Source organism: Pleurodeles waltl, chromosome 12 (genome assembly GCF_031143425.1).
Source record: "Pleurodeles waltl isolate 20211129_DDA chromosome 12, aPleWal1.hap1.20221129, whole genome shotgun sequence".
Taxonomy (NCBI): domain Eukaryota; kingdom Metazoa; phylum Chordata; class Amphibia; order Caudata; family Salamandridae; genus Pleurodeles; species Pleurodeles waltl.
The window spans coordinates 7,337,049-7,352,723 of NC_090451.1; the positions used below are offsets into that span (position 1 = coordinate 7,337,049).

Below are 15,675 nucleotides of genomic sequence, written 5' to 3' on the forward strand. Positions count from 1 at the left end.
TTCCTATAAAATTATTTTCCTATTTCCTATCACCTTGCTGAGAACAATTGGGGAGCTGGGAGCCTTAAAATGCTGTCCTCTCTTCATTTGATACTTTGGAAGATGGGGTAACTTTAAGGCCTAGCCTTACCTTTGCTGCAAAGGTTAAGTCTATTTTTGATAGATCTTAGGAAATAATTCTTCCTTCTTTCATTCCCTCTCCTTCCTCTCCGGAGGAACATTTTCTGAATACACTTGATGTTTAAAGAGCTCTTTTCATTCATGTCACCAGGCCTCTGCAGTTCAGGAAAACCGACTCCTTGTTTGTGACTTTTGGACAGCCTGGAAAAGACAAGAAGGTGACTTTTATGACTCTGAGTAGGTGGATTAAGTTGTCAATTTTTCTGGCTTTGCAAGGCTTTTTAGAATATCTTCCAGTTCAGGAATGGTCTACGAGAGGAATGGCCACCTCCTGGGTTGAATTCCAGTGAGTAACAATCTAGGAAATTCCTAGGGTGGCTACTTGGTCCTCAGAGCATACATTTGTCAAGCATTATGGCTTAATAATTTTTCTGTTTTGCATTTGAGTACCAATGTTTTGAACTCTGCATTACCCTTAGTGAATCTTGTCTTTGTCACAAACATTACATCCTGCCCACCTTCCCATCAGTCCTTTGGCAAGGGCTTGGCACCCAGGTTGGGTGCATGGGGCTAGCATTTAGAGATCCTCCTGTTCTTTCTTCCTGTTGGAAGGTGACATCACCTTACTTTGTAATGACTGTCACAAGGACGCAATGGACTAAGGCTAATGAAGATTACCAATAAGTAACCAACGCATCACCACTCTTTCTGAATGTGCGTGGCTCATTCCGCAGGACTAGTTCTTTGTATGATTCCTGGATTTTCAGAAGCCCTTTGATGGCAGCACCCCCACACTGAAAATTGTTTCAGCACCACTGTACAAGGGTCAGTTGTCATGCTCATCTGCGGCGTAAATTTGCATTGAAGCAGTCTAACTCCCCAGGCCTTGTCTTTTGCTCAATTTGCCTTTGTGAGTTTTCTCTCAATCACTGTCGACTTCCTTTCTTCTTTCACTTCACCTTCGCCTTCAGTGTATCTTTCGGCCCTCTTAAGAGACACACCCCCTTGTAGCCACTTCTATACTTCTGTCACCTAATTATTTTCCTATCCTTTCCCCTGTAACGTTGCTGATCCTAGCTATAGCATCACTATCCAGAATCTGTTCACCTGAGTTATGTTCCTCTTATCCCCACGCATCTAATAATCAGCTCTTGGTCTCCCTCCACCTCTCACGAGACATAGTCTGAGGCAGTGTCTCCATCTTGGAGAGACAATCCCTTGCACTTGTGTTGTTCTACTGGCGCTGCCGGCTTGAGCTTTGGTCAGCAGTGGCAAAAGAAGGACTAATGGAAAGTGAACGTATAGTGGAGCAACAGAGTGTATGGATTTATAAGAGCTTGATTAAATGAGAAAAATAGAGTTTAGTTGAGAGAAAAAATGGAACCTGGCCCGTACGGGAATCGAACCCGCGACCTTGGCGTTATTAGCACCACGCTCTAACCAACTGAGCTAACCGGCCATGAGTACTAAAGATTTCCTTTTTCAATGTAATGCAGATAGATAGAAGAGTTGGTCTCACTATCGCAATTCCTTCATACTTTTCTCCTTCCGCCCCCTGTCTGGATTACAATAACAAGAGCTGTGGAGTGCTGCACGCCAGCCTCAGTGCTTCTTCTTTCACTCAATCTAACTGTGTGCTGTGATATCTTTGTAACATCGCTTGTTGCCGGAAAAAAAGGAAAGGATGGATAGTATTTTTATTCTTTTACAACAAAACCCAAAATGCATCGGCTTGCTTGGTCATTAAGTTTACAAGGCCAGCTGCTTTTGAGATATTATAATTATAGTGGTTATTCGGCGTTGGAGGTAAGAGAGTTTTTTTTTAGGTCTGGCCGTTCCTTCTGCTTCAAATTAGTTGAGCTCATGTCAACAAAGTAACAACAAAACATAGCTAATGGTTCGTTCCTCAAGCCTTCCCTACTGCGCCTTCCCATGTCTCTCCTGCCGACCACAGTGCAGGAAATCTGAGTTTGCATTTGCGATAAGAGACGTACAACACAAGAAGGCGCGCTTTTGTGCGCCGGGCACCACCCGGCCTGTGCATTCCTCACTGTCGTGAGATCAGTTTACTCAGCAGAGCATGACGCTGCAATTGGTTAGTAGGGCAGGCCTGACCAGAATAGTATATTTGGGGTCATGTATTTGATTGCATTTTTAAAACAGTAACAGAACTTAACTGCAATGTTTAAATAGGTCTAGACATATTTAAACAGTGTCAATTTAATAGAAGAATTGTGGACAATTCAGAGGGGAGGCACCAATGTTTTTTTTTTCCCATTGGGTGGATGCGGCATTAAAGAGTTTGAAGACCACTTGTCTAAGTGGACACTAATATTCCTGGATGCTCCTGAATCCTCGCAACAGATGCCAGCAAACCTGGCTGGAGACCTACTGTGTTGGACTGATCCTGTCGATTCAAGTGGTCTTTCCTAGAGAGTCGGAGGTAATGGAAATAGATGGAGTTGATGGTAATCTACAGGGCTTTGAAGTTTACCCATCATCATCTGTCTCAAAAAAATGTGCTAGTAAAGACAGAGAATAAGGTAGCTGTCTTTTACATTAACCAACAGTGAAGCATGCATTCAAAATCCCTCAATGCAATAGCAGAACAATTGGGTTATTGGGCAGAGATCAACCTGTTGCACACGTCGGCAGTACACATCAAGGGCACCGACAATGTGATGGCAGACAGCTGGAGGTTTCCAAATTTGCTGGAGTTGACGTTATCCAGGTCGTTGTTTTGAGAGATATGCCGAGAGTTTGTGAAACCCTTTCTGGATCTCTTTTCAAACAAGGACAATGCTCATCTTTGTCGATTCTGATCCAGGCTTCCGGAGAAGGAGCCTAGGTAGTGGACGTATTGGTGATAAAGTGGCTGAGAAGTCTCCTTTATACATTCCCCCACTTTTTATTGATCCAGATGGTTCTCTTCAAGTCTCAGCAGGGGGGAGGGAACTTTATTCTTGTGGGTCCTTATTGGCCAGAGATGTCATGGTTTCCTCTTCTGAACCCCTGGCTCTTCTACCTCCTTGGGTACTGCTCAAGTGTATCTCTGTCAGAACGTCGTCCCTGACCTACTTGCTCCAACTCACTCTATCGCTTTGGAGGTTGAGAAGTCTGGACTGCTAGCAAAGGGTCTTTCCTCTTCCTTAGTGGAGTTAATTCAGCACTCCAGCAGGCCTTCTACTTCGAAGTCTTACTCAAAGAACTGGAAGTCTTTTGAGACGTGATGTTCTGCTCATGATCTTTTGGCACCTACCTGTAGTTTGTCTGCTATTTTGCATTTTCTTCTGAATGGGTTTCACTTGAATCTCTTTCCACTCTGAAAGCTCATTGCTTTGCGATAAAGGTTTTTAGGGACTTTTCTGTACCTTCGTCGATGTTACAGTCTTTGGTGTCTAGACTGTTCTGATCTTTTGTCAATTGTAAGACCACTTGAAAAATCCCTTTTCTCCAACTCAGAATCTTCCTACTCTTTTATAGGCTTTGCAATTTTATCTCTTTGAGGATCTGGATACTGTAGACATAAAGATTGTTTCCTATAAAGTTATTTTCCTATTTCCTATCATCTTGCTGAGAACAATTGGGGAGCTGGGAGCCTTAAAATGCTGTCCTCTCTTCACTTGATACTTTGGAAGATGGGGTAACTTTAAGGCCTAGCCTTACCTTTGCTGCAAAGGTTAAGTCTATTTTTGATAGATCTTAGGAAATAATTCTTCCTTCTTTCATTCCCTCTCCTTCCTCTCCGGAGGAACATTTTCTGAATACACTTGATGTTTAAAGAGCTCTTTTCATTCATGTCACCAGGCCTCTGCAGTTCAGGAAAACCGACTCCTTGTTTGTGACTTTTGGACAGCCTGGAAAAGACAAGAAGGTGACTTTTATGACTCTGAGTAGGTGGATTAAGTTGTCAATTTTTCTGGCTTTGCAAGGCTTTTTAGAATATCTTCCAGTTCAGGGATGGTCTACGAGAGGAATGGCCACCTCCTGGGTTGAATTCCAGTGAGTAACAATCTAGGAAATTCCTAGGGTGGCTACTTGGTCCTCAGAGCATACATTTGTCAAGCATTATGGCTTAATAATTTTTCTGTTTTGCATTTGAGTACCAATGTTTTGAACTCTGCATTACCCTTAGTCCATCTTGTCTTTGTCACAAACATTACATCCTGCCCACCTTCTCATCAGTCCTTTGGCAAGGGATTGGCACCCAGGTTGGGTGCATGGGGCTAGCATTTAAGGATCCTCCTGTTCTTTCTTCCTGTTGGAAGGTGACATCACCCTACTTTGTAATGTCTGTCACAAGGACGCAATGGACTAAGGCTAATGAAGATTACCAATAAGTAACCAACGCATCACCACTCTTTCTGAATGTGCGTGGCTCATTCCGCAGGACTTGTTCTTTGTATAATTCCTGGATTTTCAGAAGCCCTTTGATGGCAGCACCCCCACACTGAAAATTGTTTCAGCACCACTGTACAAGGGTCAGTTGTCATGCTCATCTGCGGCGTAAATTTGCATTGAAGTAGTCTAACTCCCCAGGCCTTGTCCTTTGCTCAATTTGCCTTTGTGAGTTTTCTCTCAATCACTGTCGACTTCCTTTGATCTTTCTTTCTTCTTTCACTTCACCTTCGCCTTCAGTGTATCTTTCGGCCCTCTTAAGAGACACACCCCTTTGTAGCCACTTCTATACTTCTGTCACCTAATTATTTTCCTATCCTTTGCCCTGTAACGTTACTGATCCTAGCTATAGCATCACTATCCAGAATCTGTTCACCTGAGTTATGTTCCTCTTATCCCCACGCATCTAATAATCAGCTCTTGGTCTCCCTCCACCTCTCACGAGACATAGTCTGAGGCAGTGTCTCCATCTTGGAGAGACAATCCCTTGCACTTGTGTTGTTCTACTGGCGCTGCCGGCTTGAGCTTTGGTCAGCAGTGGCAAAAGAAGGACTAATGGAAAGTGAACGTATAGTGGAGCAACAGAGTGTATGGATTTATAAGAGCTTGATTAAATGAGAAAAAAAGAGTTTAGTTGAGAGAAAAAATGGAACCTGGCCTGTACAGGAATCGAACCCGCGACCTTGGCGTTATTAGCACCACGCTCTAACCAACTGAGCTAACCGGCCATGAGTACTAAATATATCCTTTTTCAATGTAATGCAGATAGATAGAAGAGTTGGTCTCACTATCGCAATTCCTTCATACTTTTCTCCTTCCGCCCCCTGTCTGGATTACAATAACAAGAGCTGTGGAGTGCTGCACGCCAGCCTCAGTGCTTCTTCTTTCACTCAATCTAACTGTGTGCTGTGATATCTTTATAACATCGCTTGTTGCCGGAAAAAAAGGAAAGGATGGATAGTATTTTTATTCTTTTACAACAAAACCCAAAATGCATCGGCTTGCTTGGTCATTAAGTTTACAAGGCCAGCTGCTTTTGAGATATTATAATTATAGTGGTTATTCGGCGTTGGAGGTAAGAGAGTTTTTTTTTAGGTCTGGCCGTTCCTTCTGCTTCAAATTACTTGAGCTCATGTCAACAAAGTAACAACAAAACATAGCCAATGGTTCGTTCCTCAAGCCTTCCCTACTGCGCCTTCCCATGTCTCTCCTGCCGACCACAGTGCAGGAAATCTGAGTTTGCATTTGCGATAAGAGACGTACAACACAAGAAGGCGCGCTTTTCTGCGCCGGGCACCACCCGGCCTGTGCGTTCCTCACTGTCGTGAGATCAGTTTACTCAGCAGAGCATGACGCTGCAATTGGTTAGTAGGGCAGGCCTGACCAGAATAGTATATTTGGGGTCATGTATTTGATTGCATTTTTAAAACAGTAACAGAACTTAACTGCAATGTTTAAATAGGTCTAGACATATTTAAACAGTGTCAATTTAATAGAAGAATTGTGGACAATTCAGAGGGGAGGCACCAATGTTTTTTTTTTCCCATTGGGTGGATGTGGCATTAAAGAGTTTGAAGACCACTGGTCTAAGTGGACACTAATATTCCTGGATGCTCCTGAATCCTCGCAACAGATGCCAGCAAACCTGGCTGGAGACCTACTGTGTTGGACTGATCCTGTCGATTCAAGTGGTCTTTCCTAGAGAGTCGGAGGTCATGGAAATAGATGGAGTTGATGGTAATCTACAGGGCTTTGAAGTTTACCCATCATCATCTGTCTCAAAAAAATGTGCTAGTAAAGACAGAGAATAAGGTAGCTGTCTTTTACATTAACCAACAGTGAAGCATGGATTCAAAATCCCTCAATGCAATAGCAGAACAATTGGGTTATTGGGCAGAGATCAACCTGTTGCACACGTCGGCAGTACACATCAAGGGCACCGACAATGTGATGGCAGACAGCTGGAGGTTTCCAAATTTGCTGGAGTTGACGTTATCCAGGTCGTTGTTTTGAGAGATATGCCGAGAGTTTGTGAAACCCTTTCTGGATCTCTTTTCAAACAAGGACAATGCTCATCTTTGTCGATTCTGATCCAGGCTTCCGGAGAAGGAGCCTAGGTAGTGGACGTATTGGTGATAAAGTGGCTGAGAAGTCTCCTTTATACATTCCCCCACTTTTTATTGATCCAGATGGTTCTCTTCAAGTCTCAGCAGGGGGGAGGGAACTTTATTCTTGTGGGTCCTTATTGGCCAGAGATGTCATGGTTTCCTCTTCTGAACCCCTGGCTCTTCTACCTCCTTGGGTACTGCTCAAGTGTATCTCTGTCAGAACGTCGTCCCTGACCTACTTGCTCCAACTCACTCTATCGCTTTGGAGGTTGAGAAGTCTGGACTGCTAGCAAAGGGTCTTTCCTCTTCCTTAGTGGAGTTAATTCAGCACTCCAGCAGGCCTTCTACTTCGAAGTCTTACTCAAAGAACTGGAAGTCTTTTGAGACGTGATGTTCTGCTCATGATCTTTTGGCACCTACCTGTAGTTTGTCTGCTATTTTGCATTTTCTTCTGAATGGGTTTCACTTGAATCTCTTTCCACTCTGAAAGCTCATTGCTTTGCGATAAAGGTTTTTAGGGACTTTTCTGTACCTTCGTCGATGTTACAGTCTTTGGTGTCTAGACTGTTCTGATCTTTTGTCAATTGTAAGACCACTTGAAAAATCCCTTTTCTCCAACTCAGAATCTTCCTACTCTTTTATAGGCTTTGCAATTTTATCTCTTTGAGGATCTGGATACTGTAGACATAAAGATTGTTTCCTATAAAGTTATTTTCCTATTTCCTATCATCTTGCTGAGAACAATTGGGGAGCTGGGAGCCTTAAAATGCTGTCCTCTCTTCACTTGATACTTTGGAAGATGGGGTAACTTTAAGGCCTAGCCTTACCTTTGCTGCAAAGGTTAAGTCTATTTTTGATAGATCTTAGGAAATAATTCTTCCTTCTTTCATTCCCTCTCCTTCCTCTCCGGAGGAACATTTTCTGAATACACTTGATGTTTAAAGAGCTCTTTTCATTCATGTCACCAGGCCTCTGCAGTTCAGGAAAACCGACTCCTTGTTTGTGACTTTTGGACAGCCTGGAAAAGACAAGAAGGTGACTTTTATGACTCTGAGTAGGTGGATTAAGTTGTCAATTTTTCTGGCTTTGCAAGGCTTTTTAGAATATCTTCCAGTTCAGGGATGGTCTACGAGAGGAATGGCCACCTCCTGGGTTGAATTCCAGTGAGTAACAATCTAGGAAATTCCTAGGGTGGCTACTTGGTCCTCAGAGCATACATTTGTCAAGCATTATGGCTTAATAATTTTTCTGTTTTGCATTTGAGTACCAATGTTTTGAACTCTGCATTACCCTTAGTCCATCTTGTCTTTGTCACAAACATTACATCCTGCCCACCTTCTCATCAGTCCTTTGGCAAGGGATTGGCACCCAGGTTGGGTGCATGGGGCTAGCATTTAAGGATCCTCCTGTTCTTTCTTCCTGTTGGAAGGTGACATCACCCTACTTTGTAATGTCTGTCACAAGGACGCAATGGACTAAGGCTAATGAAGATTACCAATAAGTAACCAACGCATCACCACTCTTTCTGAATGTGCGTGGCTCATTCCGCAGGACTTGTTCTTTGTATAATTCCTGGATTTTCAGAAGCCCTTTGATGGCAGCACCCCCACACTGAAAATTGTTTCAGCACCACTGTACAAGGGTCAGTTGTCATGCTCATCTGCGGCGTAAATTTGCATTGAAGTAGTCTAACTCCCCAGGCCTTGTCTTTTGCTCAATTTGCCTTTGTGAGTTTTCTCTCAATCACTGTCGACTTCCTTTGATCTTTCTTTCTTCTTTCACTTCACCTTCGCCTTCAGTGTATCTTTCGGCCCTCTTAAGAGACACACCCCTTTGTAGCCACTTCTATACTTCTGTCACCTAATTATTTTCCTATCCTTTGCCCTGTAACGTTACTGATCCTAGCTATAGCATCACTATCCAGAATCTGTTCACCTGAGTTATGTTCCTCTTATCCCCACGCATCTAATAATCAGCTCTTGGTCTCCCTCCACCTCTCACGAGACATAGTCTGAGGCAGTGTCTCCATCTTGGAGAGACAATCCCTTGCACTTGTGTTGTTCTACAGGCGCTGCCGGCTTGAGCTTTGGTCAGCAGTGGCAAAAGAAGGACTAATGGAAAGTGAACGTATACTGGAGCAACAGAGTGTATGGATTTATAAGAGCTTGATTAAATGAGAAAAAAAGAGTTTAGTTGAGAGAAAAAATGGAACCTGGCCTGTACGGGAATCGAACCCGCGACCTTGGCATTATTAGCACCACGCTCTAACCAACTGAGCTAACCGGCCATGAGTACTAAATATATCCTTTTTCAATGTAATGCAGATAGATAGAAGAGTTGGTCTCACTATCGCAATTCCTTCATACTTTTCTCCTTCCGCCCCCTGTCTGGATTACAATAACAAGAGCTGTGGAGTGCTGCACGCCAGCCTCAGTGCTTCTTCTTTCACTCAATCTAACTGTGTGCTGTGATATCTTTATAACATCGCTTGTTGCCGGAAAAAAAGGAAAGGATGGATAGTATTTTTATTCTTTTACAACAAAACCCAAAATGCATCGGCTTGCTTGGTCATTAAGTTTACAAGGCCAGCTGCTTTTGAGATATTATAATTATAGTGGTTATTCGGCGTTGGAGGTAAGAGAGGTTTTTTTTAGGTCTGGCCGTTCCTTCTGCTTCAAATTACTTGAGCTCATGTCAACAAAGTAACAACAAAACATAGCCAATGGTTCGTTCCTCAAGCCTTCCCTACTGCGCCTTCCCATGTCTCTCCTGCCGACCACAGTGCAGGAAATCTGAGTTTGCATTTGCGATAAGAGACGTACAACACAAGAAGGCGCGCTTTTCTGCGCCGGGCACCACCCGGCCTGTGCGTTCCTCACTGTCGTGAGATCAGTTTACTCAGCAGAGCATGACGCTGCAATTGGTTAGTAGGGCAGGCCTGACCAGAATAGTATATTTGGGGTCATGTATTTGATTGCATTTTTAAAACAGTAACAGAACTTAACTGCAATGTTTAAATAGGTCTAGACATATTTAAACAGTGTCAATTTAATAGAAGAATTGTGGACAATTCAGAGGGGAGGCACCAATGTTTTTTTTTTCCCATTGGGTGGATGTGGCATTAAAGAGTTTGAAGACCACTGGTCTAAGTGGACACTAATATTCCTGGATGCTCCTGAATCCTCGCAACAGATGCCAGCAAACCTGGCTGGAGACCTACTGTGTTGGACTGATCCTGTCGATTCAAGTGGTCTTTCCTAGAGAGTCGGAGGTCATGGAAATAGATGGAGTTGATGGTAATCTACAGGGCTTTGAAGTTTACCCATCATCATCTGTCTCAAAAAAATGTGCTAGTAAAGACAGAGAATAAGGTAGCTGTCTTTTACATTAACCAACAGTGAAGCATGGATTCAAAATCCCTCAATGCAATAGCAGAACAATTGGGTTATTGGGCAGAGATCAACCTGTTGCACACGTCGGCAGTACACATCAAGGGCACCGACAATGTGATGGCAGACAGCTGGAGGTTTCCAAATTTGCTGGAGTTGACGTTATCCAGGTCGTTGTTTTGAGAGATATGCCGAGAGTTTGTGAAACCCTTTCTGGATCTCTTTTCAAACAAGGACAATGCTCATCTTTGTCGATTCTGATCCAGGCTTCCGGAGAAGGAGCCTAGGTAGTGGACGTATTGGTGATAAAGTGGCTGAGAAGTCTCCTTTATACATTCCCCCACTTTTTATTGATCCAGATGGTTCTCTTCAAGTCTCAGCAGGGGGGAGGGAACTTTATTCTTGTGGGTCCGTATTGGCCAGAGATGTCATGGTTTCCTCTTCTGAACCCCTGGCTCTTCTACCTCCTTGGGTACTGCTCAAGTGTATCTCTGTCAGAACGTCGTCCCTGACCTACTTGCTCCAACTCACTCTATCGCTTTGGAGGTTGAGAAGTCTGGACTGCTAGCAAAGGGTCTTTCCTCTTCCTTAGTGGAGTTAATTCAGCACTCCAGCAGGCCTTCTACTTCGAAGTCTTACTCAAAGAACTGGAAGTCTTTTGAGACGTGATGTTCTGCTCATGATCTTTTGGCACCTACCTGTAGTTTGTCTGCTATTTTGCATTTTCTTCTGAATGGGTTTCACTTGAATCTCTTTCCACTCTGAAAGCTCATTGCTTTGCGATAAAGGTTTTTAGGGACTTTTCTGTACCTTCGTCGATGTTACAGTCTTTGGTGTCTAGACTGTTCTGATCTTTTGTCAATTGTAAGACCACTTCAAAAATCCCTTTTCTCCAACTCAGAATCTTCCTACTCTTTTATAGGCTTTGCAATTTTATCTCTTTGAGGATCTTAATACTGTAGACATAAAGATTGTTTCCTATAAAGTTATTTTCCTATTTCCTATCATCTTGCTGAGAACAATTGGGGAGCTGGGAGCCTTAAAATGCTGTCCTCTCTTCACTTGATACTTTGGAAGATGGGGTAACTTTAAGGCCTAGCCTTACCTTTGCTGCAAAGGTTAAGTCTATTTTTGATAGATCTTAGGAAATAATTCTTCCTTCTTTCATTCCCTCTCCTTCCTCTCCGGAGGAACATTTTCTGAATACACTTGATGTTTAAAGAGCTCTTTTCATTCATGTCACCAGGCCTCTGCAGTTCAGGAAAACCGACTCCTTGTTTGTGACTTTTGGACAGCCTGGAAAAGACAAGAAGGTGACTTTTATGACTCTGAGTAGGTGGATTAAGTCGTCAATTTTTCTGGCTTTGCAAGGCTTTTTAGAATATCTTCCAGTTCAGGGATGGTCTACGAGAGGAATGGCCACCTCCTGGGTTGAATTCCAGTGAGTAACAATCTAGGAAATTCCTAGGGTGGCTACTTGGTCCTCAGAGCATACATTTGTCAAGCATTATGGCTTAATAATTTTTCTGTTTTGCATTTGAGTACCAATGTTTTGAACTCTGCATTACCCTTAGTCCATCTTGTCTTTGTCACAAACATTACATCCTGCCCACCTTCTCATCAGTCCTTTGGCAAGGGCTTGGCACCCAGGTTGGGTGCATGGGGCTAGCAATTAAGGATCCTCCTGTTCTTTCTTCCTGTTGGAAGGTGACATCACCCTACTTTGTAATGACTGTCACAAGGACGCAATGGACTAAGGCTAATGAAGATTACCAATAAGTAACCAACGCATCACCACTCTTTCTGAATGTGCGTGGCTCATTCCGCAGGACTTGTTCTTTGTATAATTCCTGGATTTTCAGAAGCCCTTTGATGGCAGCACCCCCACACTGAAAATTGTTTCAGCACCACTGTACAAGGGTCAGTTGTCATGCTCATCTGCGGCGTAAATTTGCATTGAAGTAGTCTAACTCCCCAGGCCTTGTCTTTTGCTCAATTTGCCTTTGTGAGTTTTCTCTCAATCACTGTCGACTTCCTTTGATCTTTCTTTCTTCTTTCACTTCACCTTCGCCTTCAGTGTATCTTTCGGCCCTCTTAAGAGACACACCCCCTTGTAGCCACTTCTATACTTCTGTCACCTAATTATTTTCCTATCCTTTGCCCTGTAACGTTACTGATCCTAGCTATAGCATCACTATCCAGAATCTGTTCACCTGAGTTATGTTCCTCTTATCCCCACGCATCTAATAATCAGCTCTTGGTCTCCCTCCACCTCTCACGAGACATAGTCTGAGGCAGTGTCTCCATCTTGGAGAGACAATCCCTTGCACTTGTGTTGTTCTACTGGCACTGCCGGCTTGAGCTTTGGTCAGCAGTGGCAAAAGAAGGACTAATGGAAAGTGAACGTATACTGGAGCAACAGAGTGTATGGATTTATAAGAGCTTGATTAAATGAGAAAAAAAGAGTTTAGTTGAGAGAAAAAAATGGAACCTGGCCCGTACGGGAATCGAACCCTCAACCTTGGCGTTATTAGCACCACGCTCTAACCAACTGAGCTAACCGGCCATGAGTACTACAGATATCCTTTTTCAATGTAATGCAGATAGATAGAAGAGTTGGTCTCACTATCGCAATTCCTTCATACTTTTTTCCTTCCGCCCCCTGTCTGGATTACAATAACAAGAGCTGTGGAGTGCTGCACGCCAGCCTCAGTGCTTCTTCTTTCACTCAATCTAACTGTGTGCTGTGATATCTTTGTAACATCGCTTGTTGCCGGAAAAAAAGGAAAGGATGGATAGTATTTTTATTCTTTTACAACAAAACCCAAAATGCATCGGCTTGCTTGGTCATTAAGTTTACAAGGCCAGCTGCTTTTGAGATATTATAATTATAGTGGTTATTCGGCATTGGAGGTAAGAGAGTTTTTTTTTACGTCTGGCCGTTCCTTCTGCTTCAAATTACTTGAGCTCATGTCAACAAAGTAACAACAAAACATAGCCAACGGTTCGTTCCTCAAGCCTTCCCTACTGCGCCTTCCCATGTCTCTCCTGCCGACCACAGTGCAGGAAATCTGAGTTTGCATTTGCGATAAGAGACGTACAACACAAGAAGGTGCGCTTTTGTGCGCCGGGCAAAACCCGGCCTGTGCATTCCTCACTGTCGTGAGATCAGTTTACTCAGCAGAGCATGACGCTGCAATTGGTTAGTAGGGCAGGCCTGACCAGAATAGTATATTTGGGGTCATGTATTTGATTGCATTTTTAAAACAGTAACAGAACTTAACTGCAATGTTTAAATAGGTCTAGACATATTTAAACAGTGTCAATTTAATAGAAGAATTGTGGACAATTCAGAGGGGAGGCACCAATGTTTTTTTTTTCCCATTGGGTGGATGCGGCATTAAAGAGTTTGAAGACCACTGGTCTAAGTGGACACTAATATACCTGGATGCTCCTGAATCCTCGCAACAGATGCCAGCAAACCTGGCTGAAGACCTACTGTGTTGGACTGATCCTGTCGATTCAAGTGGTCTTTCCTAGAGAGTCGGAGGTCATGGAAATAGATGGAGTTGATGGTAATCTACAGGGCTTTGAAGTTTACCCATCATCATCTGTCTCAAAAAAATGTGCTAGTAAAGACAGAGAATAAGGTAGCTGTCTTTTACATTAACCAACAGTGAAGCATGCATTCAAAATCCCTCAATGCAATAGCAGAACAATTGGGTTATTGGGCAGAGATCAACCTGTTGCACACGTCGGCAGTACACATCAAGGGCACCGACAATGTGATGGCAGACAGCTGGAGGTTTCCAAATTTGCTGGAGTTGACGTTATCCAGGTCGTTGTTTTGAGAGATATGCCGAGAGTTTGTGAAACCCTTTCTGGATCTCTTTTCAAACAAGGACAATGCTCATCTTTGTCGATTCTGATCCAGGCTTCGGAGAAGGAGCCTAGGTAGTGGACGTATTGGTGATAAAGTGGCTGAGAAGTCTCCTTTATACATTCCCCCACTTTTTATTGATCCAGATGGTTCTCTTCAAGTCTCAGCAGGGGGGAGGGAACTTTATTCTTGTGGGCCCTTATTGGCCAGAGATGTCATGGTTTCCTCTTCTGAACCCCTGGCTCTTCTACCTCCTTGGGTACTGCTCAAGTGTATGTCTGTCAGAACGTCGTCCCTGACCTACTTGCTCCAACTCACTCTATCGCTTTGGAGGTTGAGAAGTCTGGACTGCTAGCAAAGGGTCTTTCCTCTTCCTTAGTGGAGTTAATTCAGCACTCCAGCAGGCCTTCTACTTCGAAGTCTTACTCAAAGAACTGGAAGTCTTTTGAGACGTGATGTTCTGCTCATGATCTTTTGGCACCTACCTGTAGTTTGTCTGCTATTCTGCATTTTCTTCTGAATGGGTTTCACTTGAATCTCTTTCCACTCTGAAAGCTCATTGCTTTGCGATAAAGGTTTTTAGGGACTTTTCTGTACCTTCGTCGATGTTACAGTCTTTGGTGTCTAGACTGTTCTGGTCTTTTGTCAATTGTAAGACCACTTGAAAAATCCCTTTTCTCCAACTCAGAATCTTCCTACTCTTTTATAGGCTTTGCAATTTTATCTCTTTGAGGATCTGGATACTGTAGACATAAAGATTGTTTCCTATAAAGTTATTTTCCTATTTCCTATCATCTTGCTGAGAACAATTGGGGAGCTGGGAGCCTTAAAATGCTGTCCTCTCTTCACTTGATACTTTGGAAGATGGGGTAACTTTAAGGCCTAGCCTTACCTTTGCTGCAAAGGTTAAGTCTATTTTTGATAGATCTTAGGAAATAATTCTTCCTTCTTTCATTCCCTCTCCTTTCTCTCCGGAGGAACATTTTCTGAATACACTTGATGTTTAAAGAGCTCTTTTCATTCATGTCACCAGGACTCTGCAGTTCAGGAAAACCGACTCCTTGTTTGTGACTTTTGGACAGCCTGGAAAAGACAAGAAGGTGACTTTTATGACTCTGAGTAGGTGGATTAAGTTGTCAATTTTTCTGGCTTTGCAAGGCTTTTTAGAATATCTTCCAGTTCAGGGATGGTCTACGAGAGGAATGGCCACCTCCTGGGTTGAATTCCAGTGAGTAACAATCTAGGAAATTCCTAGGGTGGCTACTTGGTCCTCAGAGCATACATTTGTCAAGCATTATTGCTTAATAATGTTTCTGTTTTGCATTTGAGTACCAATGTTTTGAACTCTGCATTACCCTTAGTCCATCTTGTCTTTGTCACAAACATTACATCCTGCCCACCTTCCCATCAGTCCTTTGGCAAGGGCTTGGCACCCAGGTTGGGGGCATGGGGCTAGCATTTAAGGATCCTCCTGTTCTTTATTCCTGTTGGAAGGTGACATCACCTTACTTTGTAATGACTGTCACAAGGACGCAATGGACTAAGGCTAATGAAGATTACCAATAAGTAACCAACGCATCACCACTCTTTCTGAATGTGCGTGGCTCATTCCGCAGGACTTGTTCTTTGTATAATTCCTGGATTTTCAGAAGCCCTTTGATGGCAGCACCCCCACACTGAAAATTGTTTCAGCGCCACTGTATAAGGGTCAGTTGTCATGCTCATCTGCGGCGTAAATTTGCATTGAAGTAGTCTAACTCCCCAGGCCTTGTCTTTTGCT

The 15,675-nt window shown here is 43.3% G+C and overlaps 4 non-coding genes across 4 annotated transcripts; all 4 read right to left on the minus strand.

The window, feature by feature from the left end:
- Positions 1-1,505: 1,505 nt before the first annotated feature.
- TRNAI-AAU (transfer RNA isoleucine (anticodon AAU)) lies at positions 1,506-1,579 on the minus strand. The gene has a single exon. It is a non-coding gene; the product is annotated as a tRNA-Ile (tRNA).
- A 3,593-nt stretch (positions 1,580-5,172) lies between these two features.
- On the minus strand, positions 5,173-5,246 carry TRNAI-AAU (transfer RNA isoleucine (anticodon AAU)). The gene has a single exon. It is a non-coding gene; the product is annotated as a tRNA-Ile (tRNA).
- Positions 5,247-8,839: 3,593 nt separating this feature from the next.
- TRNAI-AAU (transfer RNA isoleucine (anticodon AAU)) lies at positions 8,840-8,913 on the minus strand. Its single transcript has one exon. It is a non-coding gene; the product is annotated as a tRNA-Ile (tRNA).
- A 3,594-nt stretch (positions 8,914-12,507) lies between these two features.
- On the minus strand, positions 12,508-12,581 carry TRNAI-AAU (transfer RNA isoleucine (anticodon AAU)). Its single transcript has one exon. It is a non-coding gene; the product is annotated as a tRNA-Ile (tRNA).
- Positions 12,582-15,675: the final 3,094 nt, after the last annotated feature.